At 39.3% G+C, this 24,218-nt stretch overlaps 1 long non-coding RNA gene across 1 annotated transcript in view; it reads right to left on the bottom strand.

The window, feature by feature from the left end:
* Nucleotides 1–1,142: 1,142 nt before the first annotated feature.
* Nucleotides 1,143–24,218, bottom strand: part of LOC127193100 (uncharacterized) — a 29,805-nt gene continuing 6,729 nt past the window's right edge. The window contains exons 2-3 of the long non-coding RNA XR_007831085.1: nt 6,546–6,723; nt 1,143–1,238 (exon numbers count right to left, since the gene is read on the bottom strand). This is a non-coding gene — a long non-coding RNA (uncharacterized LOC127193100). The remainder of the gene's footprint in view (nt 1,239–6,545; nt 6,724–24,218) is intronic.

Raw genomic sequence — 24,218 nt, 5'->3', positions numbered from 1 at the left:
GGAAGCAGAGCCCCACACACTGCAGAAGTAGTTGGTCAGTGGGTCCACGGTCTTCTCACAGACGGCTAACTTGATTTGTACTGAACCTGTGCAGCGGGAGCAACTTGCAGCAAACAGATGCCATTCTAGGCAGTAAATCTAAGGACAGGTGGAGCAAAAGCATTTCTCATGAAAATCAAAATGCAGGATAGATGGTAGCCAGCCAAGTTATTTATCTTCATCTGGTTTTTCAATTACATGGAGAACGCTCCTAGCACTTGCAGGCATGTGATCCGGCACGTCTGATCTGTCTTTGTTAAAAGATAATTTGGGATTGGTGAGTCCGTTAAAGTCTTCCTCGGAAAGCTGCCCAGCAATGAGTTTATTTATTCTGCCTGCCTCCTTCCGGTCTCCAGAACCCCTTCACAGCACAGCTGCCAAGTATGTTTCTCCATAGTTTTGTACCTTGGATGCTGTCAAAGAAATTGTTCCTAGCATTAGTGTCTCCTGTAGAGTTTTCTCTGAATAATATTCTGGGCTTCTCCGTGTATCCCATGCTTGCAGCATCTACAATGCTGGACAACCTTGTCATCTCTTCGCTGCTCTTCCTGTGGTGTTTTCCTTTTTTCCAGGTTTATTTCTAAAGTCTTCCAGGATTTCATTTGTTCCCTTATAAGGTGTCCCAAATGTCTCCTTTCATTATTTTTTTCCAGTCTCTAATTCCAAGTTTATGGTAAGAATCCATTTACCCTATTTTTCATTACCCATATTAGAGTGAGCTAACTTTGGTAATCCCTGTAGATGAAGAAGGCCCAAACTTTCATCCAAGATAGTTTCTTGGGGAATTGAAAGTTAGCCCATGCTAGCAAATAGATATGGCTCATCTAGAGACCTTGTGTTTGCTTAGTATTATTTCCCTGGGTTAGCTGCTTAGAGTGGACCTTGCAATTTCTCCCCATTACTCCTCCATCTAACTTGGTTCCCAAGTCTCAGATATGCTGCAGATATTGTACACTGATTTACACTTTCATAACTTTGTTGGTCAAGACTTGCCTACCTTCTTGCCGCATCCTTCATCCTATTAATCACTCTACTATCGTCTTGTATTTTTATCCTGAAAGCTACACATTCATCTAACAATTAACTAAGGGGCCCTTACTCACCAGGCATGGAGCCAAGACCAATGAGACCTGGCAGTCGCCAGGAAAGAGACAATTGCAGCCATTATGGTGCTGGAAAGCCTTCAGTGCTGCCAGTCACTGCCAAGCAAACATTTATGATTGTTGAAGATGCATTTATAGGTCATAAAGTAGTTTTATTATTTTAAAATTGTCTGTCACTTGATGTCATCAAATAACTACTTTGTCACTTTCACTTCCTTCCAATAAGCTTACTTGGCTGAATCTAAGGCACTCAGGGTGAAACTGGATGGATTCTCATGGGAAATGTGCAGTGCGATCATTTTCACTCAGATTTTACTTTAATGAGCAAGCAGACAAAGCACCACCCTGTAACTTCGAGGTCAAAGCTTTATAGCAACCACCGAGGAAGGCTCTTCCAAGTCTCATTAAGATATTTTTATTAAAAAAATGAAAAGAAAAAATTCTAATCACTAAGACAAACTAGAACCAATAGTTAGAACTCCTGTGAATCCAAGGCTGTGCTGTTAGCTGCTCAGGCTTTGTCTCCTTGTCAACTGAGCTAACATACTGTTAGTCACTTGCTCACTGTGCTGATAAAACACCCACAACACCCACAAAAACAACTTAAAGAGAGAAAATTTTGATTTTGGCTTATGGTTTCTGAAGTTCTAGTCTATAACCTTTGGCCTTATTGATATGATCTAGTACTGTGAATCTGTTAATTCATGGAACCTGTCAGGTGGCCAGAAAAGAAAAAGGGATGAAGGACAAAGCCAAGACATACCCATAAAAACCACAATCCCTTCAAGTGTTCAGTTAAGCCCGACTTTCTCATAGCCCATTGAGTTTGCAACTCATCAACAGATTGAGCTTTCCTGATCCAGTCAGCTTTGAATAGCCCTACATGAAAGGATCAAAAGTTCAATATATAAGCCTTCTTGGGGAAAACACCTATCCAAGCTAACACACACATGCACACACACACACACACACACACACCTGAACAAAAATAGAGTGACATTCTGTCATTGTATCTCATTTTTTGCCTACAATTTAAACTCTCTAACACTAATCACATGAGGCTGCAGGTGGGCTGCTGCAAGATTTGAGTCCTGGATACATCAGAGCGAGCCATTGTATTCTTGAACTCATCATGGTTGTGATTGTCTGCACAGGGAATACACAGGATCAAGCAAGTCAACCTTCCAATGAAGATGAGAGAAGGGCTCACAAAATCCAAGATACAGCTGAGGAGCTTTGGAAGTTGAAAGCTGCTGGGGTAGGGAGGGTCAGTTTTCTTCAGAGAATTTGTCCATGCCACACTGTGCATGGTCCAGTGACTGGCCCTATACCCAAGCACATACTCACAACCCTGATTGCATTCATTGGTCTATGAAAAGAGGACATGCTCTTGGGAGGAAAATGTAATGATGGGATCTGGAAGGGGATGTTGTATCAATATGGCTGAAATACATTGTACGGCACACGTATGAAATTTTCAATGAACAAAAATGTTTTAAAATCTCACCTATCATATTTCTCATTGTAAGCATAAATCTCAATAGTTATTGGTGCAGTCAGGCTAGGATGAAGTAGATGCTCAGACCTACCATCTTGCAGAGCCAAGGCAAACCCATAAAAACCACAACCCCTTCAAGTGTTCAATTAAGCCCGACTTTCTAATAGCCCATTGAGTTTGCAACTGAAACTCTACCTATTAAACAATTCTCTCTACCTATTAAACATACTCATGGGAATTGATAATACTACCTCTTTTATGATTGGCTGATTTTATTTAGCATAATGGCCCCCAGGCTCATACAAGTTGTGCCTTGTGAGAAGATTTTCTTTCTTTTTAATGTTGAATAAAATAGCATTGTTTTAAAGAATATATCTCATTTTGCTTATCCTAACATCTGTTGAAAGACCTTTGGGTTGATTTGACCTTTTGGATAGTAAGCTCCTATGAACATGGGTAAGGCAACATTTTCTATTTTGCAACTCAGTCTTCAACTATTTTGGATATTCACTCAGAAATGGGGCAGATGGATGCTATAATTAACCTAGTTTTAATTGTTGAACAATTACAGTGTTTCCTACAGTCACCACAACATTTTCCAATGCCAACCATCCGTGCTCAAGCTTTTCAACTACTTCAAATCTCCTTCGATGCCTTTTGTTTTCTGAACATGCTTTATAGTAAACAACAGAAGAGATAAAATGCTCTCTCATTGTTATTTTGTTTGCATTTCACTGACAATTCATGATATTCACTTTTTCTTGGTCATTTATGCATTTCATCTTTTAGATATTGCATTTTTAAGCGCTTTTAAAAAATCAGGTTATTTGAGTTGTATTATAGACTGAAGGAACTCTGTATTTTATAAATATATTAAAAATAAGTGCTTTGAAAACCTGTATACCGCCCTATAGGTTGTCCTTTCACTTTGTTCCTTATGTTCTCTGACAAGCAAACTTTTTGAAGGTGGATGCAATTCCATTTGATTAATTTTGCTCCATGTGTTTTTGTGCCTGTTAGAACCAACGGATCGCTTTCAAGATCAATGGCATAGAGATCTGCTCCTTTGATTTTTAATCAAAGTAGTATAGTTTAGAATATTCCATTTAGGGTTTTAATTAACATTAAGGCAAAAAGTATATGTGATCTTGGAGTGATGATGGCTAATCGTGGTTGTCAAGTTGACCGCATTCTGAGATAACTAAAACCCGAGCAGTGGGATACAACTATGAGGGTTTTTTTTTTTTTCATTATTTGATGTAGGAGACTCACCCTAAATCTGGATCATTTGAGGTCAGCAGAGTCACCCTAAATCTGGGCTACACTTTTTGGTAGCAGCACACAGGACATGGAAGAAGGAATCATGGGCTTTCTGCCTCCTAGCCTTCACTCTCACTGGCAAATTCATCTACCTTGTCATCATTCCAGTGTGAACTGAAAGCTGGCATCTCTCTAGGACCAGCCAGGGACTCCATGACCAGAATATGACTGCTGCAACATCCAGGCTTGTGGACTGAACAACCACTGGTTCGTTGGCCTTTCTATCAAAAGACAGCCATTGTTAACCTCTTCGTACCACAGCCAATGTGCTATCCTAGTAAATCACACATGTATATGTACATATACATGCGTGTGTGTGTGTGTGTGTGTGTGTCCTTTCTATCAGTCCTGTCCCTTAGAGAAGCCTGAATAATACAGAATCCAACATACATTTTGAAGAAGCAGTTTCCCCACAACTGTTGCCTCTCCTCTCCTTTCTCCACTGAGCAGTGCTTTGTGTTGGATGTAAAATTATCAGGATCTGGACTCACCTTGGAGACAAATCCAGGAGCACATCTGTGAAAGAATAGCTAGATTGGGTCCCGCTGAGGTAGGAAGGCCCACTCTTATTGCCCAGGAGTGTGGAAAATGGAGAAAGCTAACGGAGTTCTCACACTTGCTGCTTCCTGATCCCTCTTGTGGACACAATATGGCTGCCCACCTCCTGTCTTATGCTTCTACTTTCCTGCCACAATGGATCTTAGTCCCTGGACTGTACGTGGAAGCAATTCTTCTTTCCCTAAGAAATCTACATCTGTCAAGCACTGTGACAGTGATAAGTGGGTAATGTAGCTCACTTGTTGAAGGCTGTATGTTCTGCGGCTTATTTCTGAGCCCTCTACTAAGCTGCCTTATTAAGCTGCTTGTTCTATGTTCAAAATTGTTTTGGCCATTTAGGATATTGCCATCCCATAGAAATTGTAGATTTTTTTTTTTTACATTTCTGAAAAAATATCTTTGAATTTCAGCATGGGGTATATTAAATATGTAAATTATTCTGAGTAGTCTTGACATTTGAACACTGGCGTCTTCTAACCCTTCACTTCAGAATCTCTGTTCACTTATTTGTGTTTTCTGTGTCTTCCTTTGTCAGTGTACATTGAGTTTTTGATATCTAGTTAATTTATTCCCAAGAAATTTTTTTTTACATTGCACTACATTATTTTCTTTTATGAACACTCATTGTTGAATAGAAACATGACTGATTTTTGCATGTTAGCTGTATATTCTAAATGTTGCTAAATTTATTATTTCCAACACTTTCTTATAATATGATACCCTTGAAACTGACTGTAATTCTCTTTATGCCATTCTTTAATAGAAATTTCCTTTTTCACTCTATGAGATTTTTGGAAATAAATGTGTATCAAATTTTACAAAGTAAGATGTAGCATTTTATAAGATTTATATAAAAGGTGAAACTCTGCTACTTCATATACACCACTTCATTTATACTTACAACGACTGTATCACAATGTCATTACCATTTTATAGATTAAAAATCTGCGGAATAGGATTTCGGTGGCTGTCAAAGATTATTTGCTAATTAGTAGTAAACGCAGAATATGAGGAGGCATCATCACTACAGTTCTATTTAGAAAGCAGAGAGGAACAACATTCAAGCCATGTGACTGTAGACCCTTGGTTAAGCATTGAGCACAACTCTTGTTCATTTTCTATGGAAATGCTTGGTGTACAGTGATGCCTCTGAGTTGGATGGCATATAAAGAAAGGCAGGTGCCGATGATAAGGACTTATAGAGAGTGTAGCTTCAATCTTCCACAGCTAACTAAATGTTTCCATCCACTTCTGCCTTTTTCCAAATCAATGTTCTCTCACTTTCTGGGATCGTTCTCCTCACCAACATTATGGATGTTTATTTCAAATGCTATTTTACCTTTCACTATACTTCATTTGGAGATCATTAATTCTACTTAGTTCTCTCTCATTTTTCTTCTTAAGCATGAAAACAATGATGATTTGCATTATTATCAATAGTAAGCACCACAGTTATAACTAGCAGGGCTTTTTCTCTCTACATGATGAACTTTTTTGAGAAATCAGTTATGCATCCATTTCATATCCTCACTGGCTACCGTAGTGCTGGTCACAGTGCCGATGCCAAGTACAAGACAAAGAATTCAAACAAGCATGTTTGCTTCATAGAACTGCGAAAAAGTAATTCTGAACTTTACCTGAGGAGATGGCGAGAGCCACAGACACACTTATCTCATAAGCCTGAGGACCAGAGTTCAATCCCCAGAACTCAAATAAAAAAGCCAGATGTGGTGCCACATAATTGTAAGGCCAGCACTGGGGAGACAAAGACACGATGACCTTGGGATCATGGCCAACCAGTGGAGCATAACTGATGAGCTCAAGGACAAGAAGAGATCCTGTCTCAAAGGAGAATTATGGTAATCCCGAGGGTGACACCTAAGTTGTCCTCTGGCCTTCACACCCATGTATATGCACACATATTCTACAGACAAATACAGAGCCCTCTACAAGCATGTACCTGCCGACACATGAGCATACACACATACACACATGTAGTTACATGAAACAAACATACTCTGACCCACCTTTTCAGTGAGCTTCCCTGCTACATCAGCATTAAGTATGCTCTAGTTTCTTGGGGAAGCACAATGATAGCCCTTCTCTGTCCCATCTGTGCCTTCTTCTGACTGGTCCTGACTCTTTGTGAAAAAGTAAGTATTGTCCCCTTCGTGATGAGTTCTCTAAGTTATAGCAAATCACCACCTGCGGGGACAAAAAAAAAAATATGTCTTGGGATTTTTTTCAGAAGTAAGGGCAACCAAGGGCTCTATGAATAAGTAGCCAGCGAGTAAAGGAACAACAAGTCTACTGAGGGCATTCACCTGTGAAGACTGGCCCACTCATGTTAGTTGAGTTTTTTTAAGTCACTTCAGTTGGCAATAAAGAAAACATAAGTGGGGCAAGGTGTGGTGGCCCATGCTTTTAATCTCAGCATTCAGAGAGGCAGAGGCAAGAAGATCTCTTTGAGTTTGAGGCCAGCCTGGTCTACAAAGTGAATCCAGGACAGCCAAGGCTACATAGAGAAACCCTGTCGCAAACCCCAACTCAAAAAAAAAAAAAAAAAAAAACCAGAGAGAAAAGAAAAAAGGAAAAAAAAAGAAAGAAAGAGAACGAAAGAAAGAAAGAAGAAAGCATAAGTGAAATAAAGAATAAAGAATATTTTCTGGGCTAGAGAGATGGGTCAGTAAGTAAAAGCACTGATGCTCTTGCACTTTGAGTGCCTGCATCTGGTAGCTCACAAACTCCTGTACTTCGAGCTCTGGTGAAGGTCTGGTGCCTTTGCCCTCCATGGCCACCTGCACTCACAAACCCACACCCACACATATACACATCATTACAAATAATAAAATACAAATCATTCCATTTTCAAAAGCACTGGGCATAATAAGAAACATACAGGAATAAATTCATTGGAATAGATGAGAGTTCTAAGTAAATGAAAATATATCTCATGCTCATAAATTAAGTTAAATGAAGAAGAAACAGTCACAAAGATCACATAATGTATGACTCCGTACATGTGAAGTGTGTGGAACAGGGAGGTAAGCAGAGACAAAGAGATTAGTGGTTTTCATGGGTGAGCAGAAGGAGGATCACGATTTGAATAGATACAAATTTTATGGTGATAAAAGGTTCAAAAGTCAGATAGCAAGAATGCCATAATTCCATAAATAGACTTACACAACAAAACTGCACATTGTAAAGGGTAAATTCTATAGTATTTAAACAATGCCTAACAGTGTTATGTAAAAAACAAAACAAAAAAAATGCTGTTAAAAAGTAACTAAAAGACAAACTACATAGGAAGAAAAGGATACTTTAAAGGTAAGAAATAAAGCTGAATTTGCAACTGCATACCACTGGATCACATTTTTTCATTCATAATTTAAAGTGTGCAAGGAAAAAATCTAGTGTGAATATTTGATATATAAGGTTTTAGAAAAATGAAAGGAGACTGCAATTTTGGTGTGCTCTTGAGAAATTTCCATCTGTTTCAAGTATGTGTGCTGTATCTCTTTAATTTTTCATGGAAGTTTATTATTAACTACCTCTCTCTTCTGAAATTAAAATCAGGGTAGAAAATACAGAATCAGGTTTTGACACAATCACAGTGGTCAGAGCTGTCATCAATATATATTGAATCAGAATTCTGGAAGATATATCTTAATCAACTCCTATTCCAATAATTTAAAAGTGTGTGTGGTGGTATTTCATATTAAAAACTCATCTTTCAATGCAATTATTTTAGAAACTGTTATTTCTTTAACACTATTAATCTACCACCCAAAGATAGGAAATGTTAAAGGACAAAGTAAAATGATACCCTAAATTTTCTATATTTTTAAGTGATTAAGAAGGCTAGCTAATTATCTGTCTTCTGAGGTTGTATGTCCTTTCCATTTTGAAAAATATACTACTGTATCATGGACATTGTTTATATTGACAGCCTTATGCTTGTTGGATTAAACAAAATACTGTGTTAAATCTTCAATAAAGTTCATATGGAAAATCAGGTATGTAGACTGGGAAGAAAAACACACCAAAAAGTAGAAACTTACAAGGGTAAACTCACCCCCATCAGATATTAAAAATCTATCAGCTTTGAACAGTCAGCATGTTGTGATACTAAGATGCCCCACACACACACACCAAATAGACCAGAAGTATAAAATATAAGACTCAGAAATAATCTGATATTCACAAGGAAATCTAGGCTATTAGGCCAACAAGGCAAATATTTAAAGAAGTTTTTCTGGAACAAATGATTAACTATTTAGGAGGAGACAAAATTTCATATGATAATCACACCATAGTCAAGAATAAACTACATTGGACCAATGATTCTAATAAAATAAATTAAATCATATGCAAATGGTATACATGGGAAAATCTGTAAATGTGCATGTATAAAAATTTCACAGCAAAACTCATTGTCCTGTATATAATATGTATCATTAATATAATCTTAAAAGTATATAATAGAAGAAATAATAGAGGAATTTCACTTCACTTTAATACAGAAACAAGTTTCTCTAATTAATGTTAAAAAAATTAGTAAAAAATAGTGCTTTCTCTAATTAGAGAAAACAAAGGAGAAAATAAATGTATTTGATTATACTTTAAAAAAATATTTGAATAGCAAAATAAATCTTGTAAGTAAAACCCAAGGACAACTAATAGAGATAAGAAGACCTTTGATATATACATCTCAAGTAGATAATATTTCCAATATATGAAACTTGGTAGATATCAGAAGACAAACAACCCAAAATATCTGTCAAAGATGCACAAAAATATGAAGATAATTCTCACATAAAAGTTATGAAGTGATCATTAGACATGGTGAGTGATACTGTAACTTCAGGTTGAAGAAATAGTAAGGAAAACAACCCTATGTGTATTTGTAAGCTATCTGCTCAGAGAAAAGGCACAAGTATGCTAACATGCTCCATTGTCAAGGCTGTAAGAAATTAGCATGTATGAAAATGACTCATATTTTTCCTGTTGAGGTAAAATTAACATATGCCTCCAAATTGGTATAGTATCTATAACCCAAAGAATGACTCCTACGAGTCCATCTTGATGATTAAATTCAGATTATCAGGGACCACTTACAACGAAGTAGACAGCTATGGATAAGATGCATTTCCTCAACATATCTTCCTATCTAGGACCTATTTTATTTGGGTCTAAGTCTACAGTAGAATTAATGCAAAGCTGAACTTAGAGGGTTACATAGTATTAAAGTAACAGAGCTGATCACAGTCTTAGCTTAAACACAGAACAGTCCAGATGCTAGAAATGTTATGGATTTGTGTGCCCAGTCTTTGACCTTACTGAGGATCTGTTGGCCTCAGCAAACATTATCCAACCACAGGAAGGATGGCTTCTTTCATTGCAGTCTGATATACAGACCAAATAAATAGAAGCTTTCTGCAAAGTGGTGCAATTCTGGGTAGGATTCAGAGTGCTTTACTAGGTAGAAGGTTATTCACTGAACTGCAGAACTATTTGAAATTATTCTTGAAAACAACCTGAGTAGCTACATATAAAAAGAGTGGATCAAAGATGGTGATGCTGAACACGCAAGGTATCTGATCTGCAAGACGGAGACTAGGGACGCGGCTGGGAACTACAGACCACAAGACCTGGAGAGCCCTAGGTGACAGGGGTCCACACAGTGCACAGCCCAGGTAGGTCCAGCCTCAGGTCATCCAAATGGCCAACAAAAGACGTGTGCCCAGTCCCCAGAGTCAAGACCCATACCCACCTGTGAGCTGCAGCCATGCTCTATATCACAGACTCGGTATCTGGGACTGAGACTGTGGGCGGTGAAGCACCAGAGTCTCAATGTGCTGACCTGGGGAGAACCCAGGAAACTGGGTGGATCTGACTTTAGACGGTCCCGCCATTCCACAGAAAGCCCCAGGGGCCAGCGACCACATGGGCACAGTATCCAAAGTCCAGCGCAGCCTACTGTGTCAGTGCTGTACCTGCACTCTTCCTCTCTCCCTCTCTGACTGCTCTGTGAGCTACATAGAAACAGAGTCACTGTCTGCTGGCACAGGGGGAGCCGAGAGTGTGGATCTGGGAAATATACGACCTCAGATCATCCTGTCAGTGCACGGAGGGACCCAAGGCCCACACAGGGAGCTCAGGCAGCTGTAGACAAGTTCTTCACCTGAAGCTCCACAGCCACACTATCGGGTTGACTGATCTAAGGCTACATGGCCTGAACGAATCTGGTGGAAGCCGAGCCAACCACCACAAGCCAGAGGGCAGTATCTGCTGTCTTAGACGGGACTGAACTTGGCCCCACAGCCTGGACAGATCAGGCAGAAGCCTACAAAATCACCACAAGCCAGGGGGCTTCTAGTACTCTAGGGTGGACTGAGCCTAGGCCTGCAAAGTTCCAGTGCCCGAGGGCAGGGTTTTGAAAGACCAGCCAAAGGCAGGAAAACCGGCTATTCCTACACTACCTGGAACTGATCCTTGTGCTGCCGAGCACCAGCACTGGCCTCTGCTGACCCAGTAGAGAGCCCAGGATATGGAGCAAAGCCCCTTGGAGCTAAAACCAGGTCACCTGCCTGATCAAGAGAAGGTTTCCCTTATCCCTACAGGTAAGGGTTCTAGACCTATAGATACCCACGAATGAACAGCTCTCAATGACCTATAAAAGACACCAGAAACTACCTCCCAATGTCAGAGACAGTAAGATGACTAAAGGCAAATGTAAAAAACACAAACAACAAAAATCAAAACCATATGGCATCTCTAAAACCCAGATATTACAAAGAATTCAACCCTGGGAACTCAAACACAACGGAAGCAGAAGAAAAATGACCTCAAATCCTTAGTAATAAAGATGATAATGGAGAAAACAAATAAAATTCATAAACAAATGAAGGAAGATGCAGTCAAACAGATTGAGGATACTAAAGAGGCCTATAGAGAAGAAATGAAAAAATCACTGGAAGAAACTCAGGAAAATAAAAATAATCAGATGAAGGAAATAATAAGGTAGCTCAAGATTTGAAGATGAAAATGGAAACAATTATAAGAGCACAGACAGAAGAAAGCCAGCAATGAAAGAACTAAGAGAAGAGAGAAGAAAGTGCAGACGTAAGGTTCTCTAACAGAATCCAAGAGACGGAGGAAAGAATCTCAGGAGAAAAAGACACAATTGAAGTATGTGATGGAACCATCAAAGAAAATGTTAAATCTCAAAAATTCCTGACACAAAACATAAAAGAAATCAAGGACACCATGAAAAGGCAAAACCTAAGGATAATAGGAATTGAGGAAAGAGAAGAGCCCAGCTCCAAGCTCTTCACGGTATCCACAAGCAATATAAAATATCTAGGAATAACTTTAACCAAGCAAGTGAAAGACTTGTTTGAAAAAAACTTCAAATCTCTGAAGGAGATTGAAGATGACATCAAAAGGTGGAAAGATCTCCCTTGTTTGTGGATTGGGAGAATTAACATAGTAAAAATGGCCATCTTACCAAAAGTAATATACAGATTCAATGCAATCCCCATCAAAATACCTACACAATTTTTAAAAGACATTGAAAGATCAATTCTCAGCTTCGTATGGAAAAACAAAAAGCCCAGAATAGCTAAAACAATCCTATACAATAAAAGAGGCTCCAGAGGAATCTCCATACCGGATCTCAAGCTGTACTATAGAGCAATAGTAATTAAAACAGCATGGTACTGGCATAGCAATATTATGGGTGATCAATGGAATTGAATCAAAGGCCCAGAAACAAATCCACACACATAAAGACACTTGATTTTTGACAAATTTATTCAATGGAAAAAAGATAGCATCTTCAACAAAAAGTGCTGGTCTAACTGGATGTCCATATGTAGAAAAATGCAAGTAGATCCCTATTTGTCACCATGCACAAAACTCAAATCCAAGTAAATTAAAGACCTCAACATAAAACCAGAGACACTAAATCGTTTAGAAGAAAAAGTGGGGAAAAGCCTGGAACTCATTGGCACAGGAGACAACTTCTTGAACCAACCGCCCAGGCTCTAAGGTCAGCAATTAATAAATGGGACCTCATGGGGCTGAGAAGCTTCTGTAGGCAGAAGACACTGTCAACAGAACAAAGCGACAGCCTAAAGACTGGGAAAAGAACTTCACTAACTCCAGATCTGACAAAAGACTAATATTCAAATATATAAAAAGCTCAAGAAATAAAACACCACCAAACCAAACCAAATAACCCAATGGGGCTCTGAATTAAACAGAAAAGTCTCAAGAGAGCAATATCAAATGACTGAGATACGCTCAAAGAAATGCTCAACGTCCTTAGTCGTCAGAGAAATGCAAATCAAAATGACTCTGAGATTCCATCTTACACCCATCAGAATGGCTAAGATAAAAAAACTCAAGTGACAGGACATGCTGGCAGGGATGTGGAGAAAAGGGAACACTCCTTTGTTGCTGGTGGGAGTGCAAACTTGTACAATCACTTTGGAAATCAATCTGGTGCTTTCTCAGAAAACTGGAAAGAGGACTACATCAAGACCCACCTATTCCATTCCTTGGAATATACCCAAAAGATGCTCCAGCACACAAGGACATATGCTCAACCATGTTCATAGTAGCCTTATTCATAATAGCCAGAACCTGGAAACAACCTAGATGTCCCTCAGCAAAGAATAAATAAAGAAACTGTGGTACATATATACAATGGAATACTATGCAGCTATTAAAAAACAATGAAATCCTGAAATTTGCAGACAAATGGGTGGAACTAGAAATGATCATCCTGAGTGAGTTAACCCAGACCCAGAAAGATACACATGGTACATACTCACTTATAATTGGACACTAGCCCAACAGGGATGAGTTCTGAAAGTCTTCACTTAGCAGGAGATTGGGATAGATGCTGAGACATCCTATTGGGACCCCAGGTGAGAGAAGTATGGAAGAATGGGAAAATAGAAGGATCCAGAGGGTCCTAGAAACCTACAAGAAGACCATCAAGGCGGTGGATCTGGAGCCAGGGCAGTCTGCTCAAACTACTGTACTAACCAAGGACAATGCATGCAGTAAACTTAGAACCCCAGTTCAGATCAATCCAATGAACAGCACGTTCTCTACAGTTGTGTGGAGAGTGGGAACTGACTATGACATGAACTCTGGCACCCCCTATTTGACCACTTCTCCTTCGTAAGGAGGCCTGGTGGCATTCAGAGGAAAGGTAAGCAGGCTACCAGGATAAGACCTGATAGGCTTTGATCATATAGAGGGGGAGGATGTCCTCTTCTGTCACAGGTCTAGGGGAGGGGAATAAAGTGAAAGAGGGAGGAGAGGAAGTGGGAACAAGAAGATACAAGTGAGGGGATAACAACTGAAATGTAATCTGAATAAATTACTTAAATAAAAAAATAACTGTTAAAAAAGTGACTGGATACACTATTATATATATATATATATATATATATATATATATATATATATATATATATATAGTGAAATAGTATGCAGATATTTAAAATGAGGCAAATCTCTGCAAGCAGATATGTACTGATTTCAATAATATGTAATTTAGAAAAATAAAATCAAAGAATCTCCAAAGACAAAACAGAATCTTAAGTATAAGTTACTATTTATATAATGAACAATCATAAAAGGGTATATAGCTCTCTTTCCATCTCCAAAGTGGAACAGAATAAGGTTAAATTAAAATACCATTAGACTCAAAATGTAGGGTTCCAAATCAGGTCATTGGAACTTGAATTTGATCATACACTTGGTTCAATCACCTCAAAGGGTAAAACCTGGGAACAGATCTAAGGCCCCCAATCACTGGGGACATTGGTATTTGATTTTATTTACTTTTACTTGGATGTAACAAGGTAACTTGGATGTAACAAGGATAAAACAAGGTAATTAAAATATAAGAATAAAATGAAGTAGCAAGAATTGGTCCCTTCTCTAGGTACAAATTTTAGTAGACCTTGAGCATTTGAGCCCAACTAACACTTCCCTAAGTTCAGCTCTTTGATGTTTCTAAGGAAATGAAATGCTTAGTTTGTTGTTATTGTTTGGTTTGGTTTTTGGTTTGTTACATTGGACTACAACTTGTGTGATTGCCAAAGCTGATTTCTATTATTTATCGTTGTCGATAACTGAGACAATACAACAGATCTCTTCCTCTATGTGATAGCTACGCAGTTACCTTTCTGTGTCTGCTTCTTCTCAAGATTTACTCCAGTGCCACTAGATTTCTGTGCTTCTGTGACAGAGGCCATGCTTCCTTCAAATGCCCTTTGTTCGATGTGCCTGCTGTCTAGCTTCTGAAACCTGTTTGTTTTCTCTTCTGGACTTCTCATTCATGTGAATTCCTGCTCTGCATTTTTATCGATGGTGACTGCAAAAAAAACTTTGGATAAAATAAAGACAGATTTGTATTTTGTATATATTTACTTTTGCTCTGTGAAATAGGATAGTTCTGCATTCCTCACACTGTCGCCAAACCTGTGATGCTTCTACCTCTGCCTGTCAGTGCTGGGATTACAGGCCTGAGTTCCCCTGCTAGGCGACATATGTATTTTTGATAAACTCAGAGGCAGCTACACTATCTTACTTGGGTGATCAATGGAACTAATAGGAACTACATAGGTCTTCTCCTTCACAATGTCATTGTCACTGGGCTGTGGAGCTTAATGTTCCAGAACATAGCTCCCCAGTGTGGTGAGCGTGCAGCTGCTGAGACTGAGGTGGTCTGTGGAGCTGGTGAAGTTCTCCTGAGGAATAAGTGCCTTAATACCCTAGAAGAACTGTTAGTATAATGCCAGACACAAAGTAGTCATTCAATACCATGACCTATCTTTTGAAAAATCTGGAAAACAGTTTCACTTATGCAGCATATGAAATCACCAAGGAGTAAACTCAACCAAGAGTGTGAAATACTTGTGCACTAAAAGCCACAAAAAGTTGATAAAAAATTAAAATAACAAATAAATGAAAATATTCATTATGTGTGAAAACAAAAGTATTGTTAATATTCAACAATATTAATATTCTTAAAATGTCTGTGCTGTACTCCATAACATACATATTTAGTAGTATGTCAAAAGTCTTATATCATTCTTATCTCACACAGAAACGTCAATCAATGTGAATGCACAAATGTAATCCAAATATCCCAGACAACACAAAGAAAAAAAAAGCAAAATCGGAGACATTTTATTTTCTAATTCTAAATTGTAGTTAGGACTATAATGACCAAGATAGTACGGAACTAGAAAAATAGCAAAACAACAGAACAAATGAATAAAAAGGAAAGGTAGCCATAAGTTCAAAAGAAATTTTGGGAACAGAGAGGCGGACTTGCATTTAAAACACTTGCTTTGCAAGAAAGAGGATCATGCTCCAGAGCCCACGTAAATATCCAGTGGACATGGAGGAAGTGTGCCTGTATTTCTAGCTTGAGTGGGCATGAACAGGGGACATGTAGAACAAAAGCTGGCTAGCATGACTATCTATCTGTGAGGTCTGGGTTTCGTTGAGAGATGTTGTCTCAAGATAGAAAGTTAGGAAAGCTATCAAGGAAGATTTTCGACCTCAATCTTGAACCTCTGCGCGCGCGCACATACACACACACATACACACACACACACATACACACACACACACACACACACACACACACAAATGTGCATATACACAGGCATGCATACCACACTCATATTCAGATTAAAAAGATTTTTTTTATCTCCCACAACATGACTGGACATCAGGACATAATGCTACATGAAACAAGCTGAAAGTAAGAAAAATAACCAGTGACCAATTTTAACTGCTCAGATACAGAGACACTGAGAGTTAAACGATAGTTACCTTCTGTCTTATTTAAGGTTTCTATTGCTGTGATAAAGCACCACGAGCAAAAACAACATAGAGAAGAAAAGGTTTCTTTCAACTTACAGCTGCTCACCACAGTCCCTCATTGAAGTAACTCGGGGCAGGAAGTCAAGGCAGGATCCTAGAGGCAGGAGCTGAAGCAGAGACCATGGGAGAATGCTTTTCACTGGCTTCCTCCTTATGACTTGCTCAGCTTACTTTCACATAATACCCAGGATGATACCCAGGTTGACCTGTGCAGGGATAACACCACCCACAGTGAGCAGGAGGCCCTTCCACATCGATCATCTTCTTCCCAGATGACCATGGCTTATGTCCAGTCGAGATAAAAACTAGCCAGCAAAACAACCAAACGCCAAGGATGGGAGAGTAGCTTGGTGGGTTGAAAACAGCATATCTATGAGAGGAGCAAGTCTGTAGTTCTAATGTAAAATATGATTTTTATTTAATAAGTCGTTATTAGCTTGCTCTTGTCACAAAAGATACCACATGAAGTGATACACATTAACATGCTTTATTATGGTAACCATCTCATTACATAATTGTATCCAGCAGGGCAGTGGTGGCCCATGCCTTTAATGCCAGTCCTTGGGAGGCAGAGGCAGGTGGATCGCTGTGAGTATGAAGCCAGCCTGGTCTACAAAGTGATTCCAGAACAGTCAAGACTACACAGAGAAACCCTGTATCGGGGAAAAAAAGTTAATTGCATCCCATAGCATCTTCTTGGCAATGTCAAATTTACACAATGAAATGCATTTAAAAAATAGTATTTGTTTTCACTTCTAGTACCACAAAGCCTCCCGAAAAGCAACTATACCCATCTTCAACCAGCCTTATGTAGGAAAGGCAGAACCATGAGGTCCTGCCTCATTTGCACTATGAAGTTCCAAATACTCAAGGGCAGCTCATCTGTTTTATTTTTGTGCCTAACAGCCCTGTATTGATGCTAACACCCTTAATATAAATGGGAAACCTAGCCAAATTGGTTCCTCTTGTTGCTTTGCATCTAATCAATTCCCTATGTATTTACTGACCATGCAAATCACTGCATTTCTAGTAATGAGTGCCTTCCAGGAGCGCACAGGGAACGATTACATAATGGCTCCAATACTATGATTCATAAAAGATTTAATTTTGCAGGCCATGAGTAAAAATAGGAAAGATGCTTAAAGGCAACACAGAAATGTTGAGCTATAATTGGACAATTGAGTCATAATATTTTTATTGAAATCTGTCCTGAATAATTTGAATAAATCATTCAGTGTTGGGATGGATTTATTATCGAGTGCATGGGACTTTTGGATTCAGGGAATTTTCACTTGCACAGAGCTTTCAGAAGGCTCTAGGCAGGGATAGAAAACACATCCACATGGCTGCAAACTTAAGTAAAATGAGGGGAAAAAAAGTTTTCTCAGTAACTCCTCTCTTTTGTGCTCTGGTTTGCTTTTTCATTATATACTTGAACGATGAACATATGGCAAATCTTGAGAAAGAAACTCGCAGGAGAGGATGTACCCTGTTTGGGTTTACCTGGATACAGATGATGTTGCTCACAATCATTTCTGCACAGGGATCTTTCTGTGAGCCATCTAATACAGGAAGAGATCTCACAATCCTGGTACCCCTGGCTGTGTGAACTCGCTCACCCTGTCCTGGCTCAGTATCAGGGGTCATAGTATATAAACATGCCCTAGAGTTCCTGGTCCTGGAAGTAAGGACAATGGAGAAGAAATAAGGGCTGAAATGCTCACAGCCAGGAGGCAGCCCGTGGAGATTTTTCTAGCTACCAATGGTGAGAAATTCTAAGCAGTCCATTCAATTATTATGAAGCCTAGTCACAACAAAAGTTGCTGCCTGTCCAGAATGTATTTAGTAATGTAGCATTTGCAATTATAAACATAGGGTGCATTTTTAAATGGGAGTGGGGAATAAATTTGAACTTCCCACATACCTATAACAAAGCTACAATGATTCCAGACATTAACATGAGAAGCTGTCCATGGCATCATCCTAAAGCACTGGGTTGTATCTTACCACAAAGGATGCATCCTGTCGTTACGCTGTCGTAGAGATCAACCAGTGAACAAGAATGCTGCGGAAGCTCAAAACTACCGGAAGAGATGTTCAGCTGACCCACCCTCTGTCCAGATTGATGAGAAAATCAGTGTGTGGAAGTAAAGAGTAATTAGAGCATACAATTATTAAACTCAACACAGCATTGGCATGATCTGTTAAGGCACTTTTCTATCTGTATTGATTTCAAATTAATTTTACCTTTTGATATTTCTTGCCCATGCCAACAGTCAAACAGCGTCTTAACAAACTGTGTTAAACAATAACATAGTTAATTTTAAAAGTTGCTCACATAATGCATGTGAGAGCACATATTATATATATATATATGTATATATATATATCACATATACATGAGAAAAAGATGTTTACAATTTTGTGGTGTTGGTGGCATCTTGTGGCTTTTACAATTTTTAATGTATCTTGTTGGAGGTTGGCCTGATTATTACTGCTTGCTATCTCTCTGCTCCACCTGTACCTTGCCTAAGAGCCTAACCTGTTTGACCAATAAAAGGCCATCACACCTGAGTAGGACAAATGGGGTAGACATGGTTAAGGTTCCAAGGCTTGGGGAGACAAAAAGACTCTTGGGAGAAGGAGAGGCGGGAGGAAAGTAGAGGAGAGTAAGAAGAAGGCTGCACCATGGATTAGGTAAAGGAGAAGCACATGGCCAAAGTGGATGGAAATTTGGCCCAGATGATAATAAGTAGCAAGTATTTGAGATTATGGATGAGAAGTAGCTTGGTAGAAATTCTTAGAAGCAGTTGGCATGGCATTGGGACAGATACCCCTGCCCCACTATGGGAAGTAGTTTAAGGGATTAATATCTACCCTACCCCAGGTTAACTGAGGCTATTTTAAAATATAAAAGGTGTCTGTGTCTTGATTGATTGCTAACAGGTTAGAAAATATTGTCTTAATAATAATTGTAGCCCTAACAATAAACATTATTAGGCTATACTGGTAAATTAACCACAACAAATTGGTGCCCCACATTCTTTTTTCTAAGAGGATGTCTTCTTTATATAATTGTACATATCATTGTCTATTCTTAATTCTATATATTTGGAATCTACAGCACAAGGCAATTATGAAATGAATAACATAGCTTTAGGGGCAGTGCCCGCCTCACAAGCCCTCAGTGCCTTCTTCTCAGTATTGTATGTAAACAATCAGTACAGTGGCAGACACACAGTAAATTCTAAGGACTCGCTTATTCCCAAACCAAACTGTGAAACTCACTTGACCACTTAGGAACTTAGGAACTAGATAGGTCTACCAAATTACAACTGAACTTTACGAATAAGCAGGAAACTATGTTACTTTAGTAATTTTCAACATTATAATCTGTCTCTAGCCCAGACTTTGTAGGCTGGGAAAAGGCAAAAACCACAGGGTATCAGAATACTACAGTATAGTATAGAGCACCCAAGCTTTAGAGAGGCCCCAGGGAGACAATGCACTTGTTTTAGTATTGCCTCTCTCCTACTTGAATAATAAAGGTGTAACCACTACTACTCTATTAATATTTCTTTCAAAAACTCTTACCATCTTTCCTCACCCATGTTATTTCTAAGACTCACTGTTATGTTCTTTTAAAAAAATGATCAGGGTTATATCTACCTCAAGGAATGTCTTCTGTAATACACTGACAATTATCCTGTAAGATTCTGAAATGTGCTTCACTTTCTTTTTTTTTTTTTTTTTTTTTTTTTTTTTTTTCTTTTTTTTTTTTTTATTTTTGGATGGAAAAATATTTCAACAACTTCATTATTTCTCCCACAGCTTACATATCACAGCAAGATCTCACAAGCAGTACAAAACTCACAATGTGGTTACATTCTATTTTCTTTAAGTGAATGATTACAAAAAGTAAATGTAAGAAAAACATGCTCCTCAATACCTTCGCATGATCAAATGTTTTACATATTATAGGTAAGAACTATGAGCATGTACAGGGGGAGGAGGTCCCCCTCAGTCACAGTCATAGGGGAGGGGAGTAAGGGGAAAATGGGACGGAGGGAAGAATGGGAGGATACAAGGGATGGGATAACCAGTGAGATGTAACAAGAATAAATTAAAAAAAAAAAAAAAAAACAAATGCATATGGGTTCCTGGAAACAACTTGTTTTTCATGTTTGTGCTTCATTTTCTTGCACCTACACCTCTTCAGTTCTCCTCTCTACTGACTTGTGTAGGGCATCTTTCATGACCCTTTTATCTTTCACTCTGATGCCTGCACAAAAGCCTTTCCCTTCTCTCTTGTCTTATATGCTGTCCCATCCGTGACAATCCTACCTAGCTTTCTAACATCGCCAACTGTGAAGCTTAATAGAAACACCCTCCAGAAACAGCTAATTGCTCAGGGAATTGTTACTCCCTAAAGCCAATGGGAAACTTTTGGAATCTCCTATTAGTCTCAGACTAAAATCCTACCTCAATCAGAGATAATTATTAAACTAAGCAAGAGGATTTCAATAGTCTTCTCAAATTGATCCCAAAGATGCCTCCTATAGTGGGGCTGCCTCTTTCAGCTTTAGCCACTTTCAATTAACTGAACAGCCCAAAGCACTCCCAGGGGACCAGGAGCAAACAAAATCCAAATTACAAACAAAAGGAAATATCTGAAGCAATTAAGTCCTAGGTGGCTTAACTCCAGGGTGCCCAGAAGTCTTGTTCAAGGCCAAGGACCCGATTGGAGTAGGTAAGATAATAAATCTATTCAATCTGGTGAAGCAACTAATATCTGATAAATTTAAGCTGCGTAGACAGCTACACTATATAATTGGTGAGATGTGGGGAAAGAAAAGAGACTTTTGAGCTGGAAGACCTTCATTTAGCACTCTCTACACCCCAGTTCTGGGAGGTAATGTCCAAATCTCTACTTCACTTATCCAATATGACCTCCTTTACTTCCTACCAAAACATAGCACTCCAGTAAAAATATAATTTCATAACTCCTTGAGACCCTGGTAGGTAATCTAGGCTGAGCACCCCTTTAAATGTCCTCCTCAGCAGTAGAACTAAGCAGCTCCCGCATGTGCAAAATTGCAAATTTAAAGACGAGCCAGTGGAGAAAAGGAGATTAAAGCAGAGCAGTAGCTGGGAAAACAAAACAGAAAATGAAGCAAAGAGCTCTATGGGTGAGACTGAAGTAATGAAGTAACTGTAAAAATTAAATTTAAAAAAAAAAAAAAAGCAGAGTGAATCCCAGTGGCTGTGCCTATCTAGTGATGGGGCCAGGGGAGCATTTCAAAGGTGCTTAAAGTTTGACTGAGTGCTGGGTTACTGAAGTCCCCTGCCAAGCTTCAGTGGGGGAGGCAGAGGCTAAATCTCCATCCCTCCTTCCACTCACTCTCCCCTCCCCTCCCCTACAACCGTTATCAATGGTGGCAAGGCAGCTCCTAGGAAGAGTTTTGGGACTGAAGAGCTTATCTGTAATAACAGCTTATCTGTGGCTGGCAGTAAACCCTGAGGTTAAAACTAAAGACATTCTAACCCTCCTGCCATTTCTCTTTTTCCTCAATGCTATTTCAGTTACCCCCACCAGCCCCTCCCCCTGCCTTGGGCACTTCAATCAATCAAACAGGTAATAAGCATATTCAAGCCCCTTTGTGCTCTAGGAATCATGTAAAACTCCAGGAGGCACAAAGATAGGCAAGACACTCTCCCTGATACTGAGGACTTACATGGTTGTAGAGGACACAGAGGGTAAACATTTGAGGCTAAGAGCAGCTGGACAGCAACGGGTGCATGTTGGATTATAGTGCAGGTAAGTAGGCTCTGAGTTCAAGGTAGAAAGAGTTCATTCAGGGCCCCTCAGTTCCATGCCCCTGGAAGCCTGAGAAAAAAGACAAAGCTGGGACAGACAGGCAGCTGGCAACCGTTCATACCATGAGCTTGAAAACCCTTTCTTAAAATGAGTTAAGAAAATTTTCCAAGGCAATGAGAGAAAGGAAAAGTCAGCTCAGACTCTGGGAGCTCTTGGTTATCAATTTTCCAGAAATTTGACCTTGTTCCGCTAGTTGTAGAAAAAGAACCAGACCTTAAAGGAAGGATAATACAGACTCCTTCCACCGGTTTCTTAAATATGAATATTGGTGCGTGCATAACTATACGTGTAAATTTACTGATTTATGTTCTAGCCTCTGTCTCATCTCTGCTAAGGATATGAAGTGCCTAAGAAGGAGGATGTCAAAGGTAATTTGAGGAGAAATGCAGGAGACTAATCCCATAGAATAACAATCAATATTTTCAGGTCAGAATCATTTTAACTGTAGTGAAAGGAAGAGAACTGATAAAGGTGACACTCAATGGTAGAGCCCTTGCCCCACCCAAAAATGGAATGATGGAAGGGAATCGGATATAAAGCTGTGGCTGAGAATAGAAGGCACAGAGAGGTAGTACTTGATATAGATTTTAATACGTAACAGATGTGAACAGATTTGATTTGAATGGCATGCATTCACAAATGCCTGTGTTCATAAATGAGCATAACAAATATATGAGAAGGCAATCACCGCATCCTGCACAAAGCATCTCAATCACTGCACAAGAAACTGAATAATTCTGGCACCCTCAGCACATGCCCCCTGCCCTTTAGAGACTTGTCCTCCCGCAGAAATATGGCCAGTCTCAGTGGACTCTGCTTTATTGCAGGCATGACTAGTGAAGGCAGTGCCATGATGATGGTGATGCTTGCCAAAGGGACCACGGTCACTGCTGGCCAGTTCTGTGGGCATGCAGCATCACTTAAAGTGATGAGGGCATGCTGTCTACATGGAGGGCCCTGGCTTGCGTCTCTAACATGGGCTTCACTGCTGCCTCCAATTACTGCCACAGGCCTAGCACTTCTGCTTCGGAATGCTTTGCTGTAATGTGCCTCAGAAACTATAGAGGAAAATAAATTCTTGGTACTCAACCTTCTGATTACTGTTGCCCCCTTAACCATATTCCAGGCAGAAGACAATCTCATTAAAAGGCTTGATAATTTCAGAATTGTCTCTCCTCATTAATAACTGGGCCCTTGTCCTTCATCCATCAGAGCCTCTTCATCCTTTCTTCTTGGGATATGATTTGACACTGAAGAAAACCTGGGCAGCATGATAGAGACATAGAAAACTTCAAACAAGACCAGACACCACGGGGCTACAGACACAGAAAACAATCACAGACACTGTGATGAGATGTAAATTGCTTCTAGCACCCTCTCTCGTTCTCGAACAACTAATAACCCTGCTGAATCCAGAATTCTAGTACTGCTGCTTGGGCTCGAAGTCCCCCACTATAGTCATAGTGGGCAATTGTGTCAATAGCTAGAATGACTGTATGTAAAAGCAGTATAGAAGGTCCAGAGACCTAGTAAAGGCCAGAATTAAAGCACGTATGCAACAGCAAGGACATATCAAAGACCAGGTCAAAGTATATTAGGGCTTTTTGTTTGTTTGTATTCTATTTCAAGCTGAAGATTATACCTGGCCACTAATTAGCATCTATAACATACCTGAGGCATAAAATTTACACTTTATGTATGAAGATTTCTTATCTGTTTGGGTTTTTTGTTTTGTTTGTTTGTTTGGGAGAGGATTTCATACTGTGGTCTACTCATGCTGGTCCCAAGGTCACCATGTAGTCCAGTTTGGCCTCCCAGTCAAAGGGAACATCCTGATTGGCCTCTTGAGCCATAGAACTACAGGTGCGAAGCATCATACTGTGTACATACACACACACAC

The sequence above is a fragment of the Acomys russatus genome, chromosome 8, assembly GCF_903995435.1.
Source record: "Acomys russatus chromosome 8, mAcoRus1.1, whole genome shotgun sequence".
Taxonomy (NCBI): Eukaryota; Metazoa; Chordata; class Mammalia; order Rodentia; family Muridae; genus Acomys; species Acomys russatus.
This window is presented reverse-complemented; position numbering and strand designations above follow the sequence as displayed.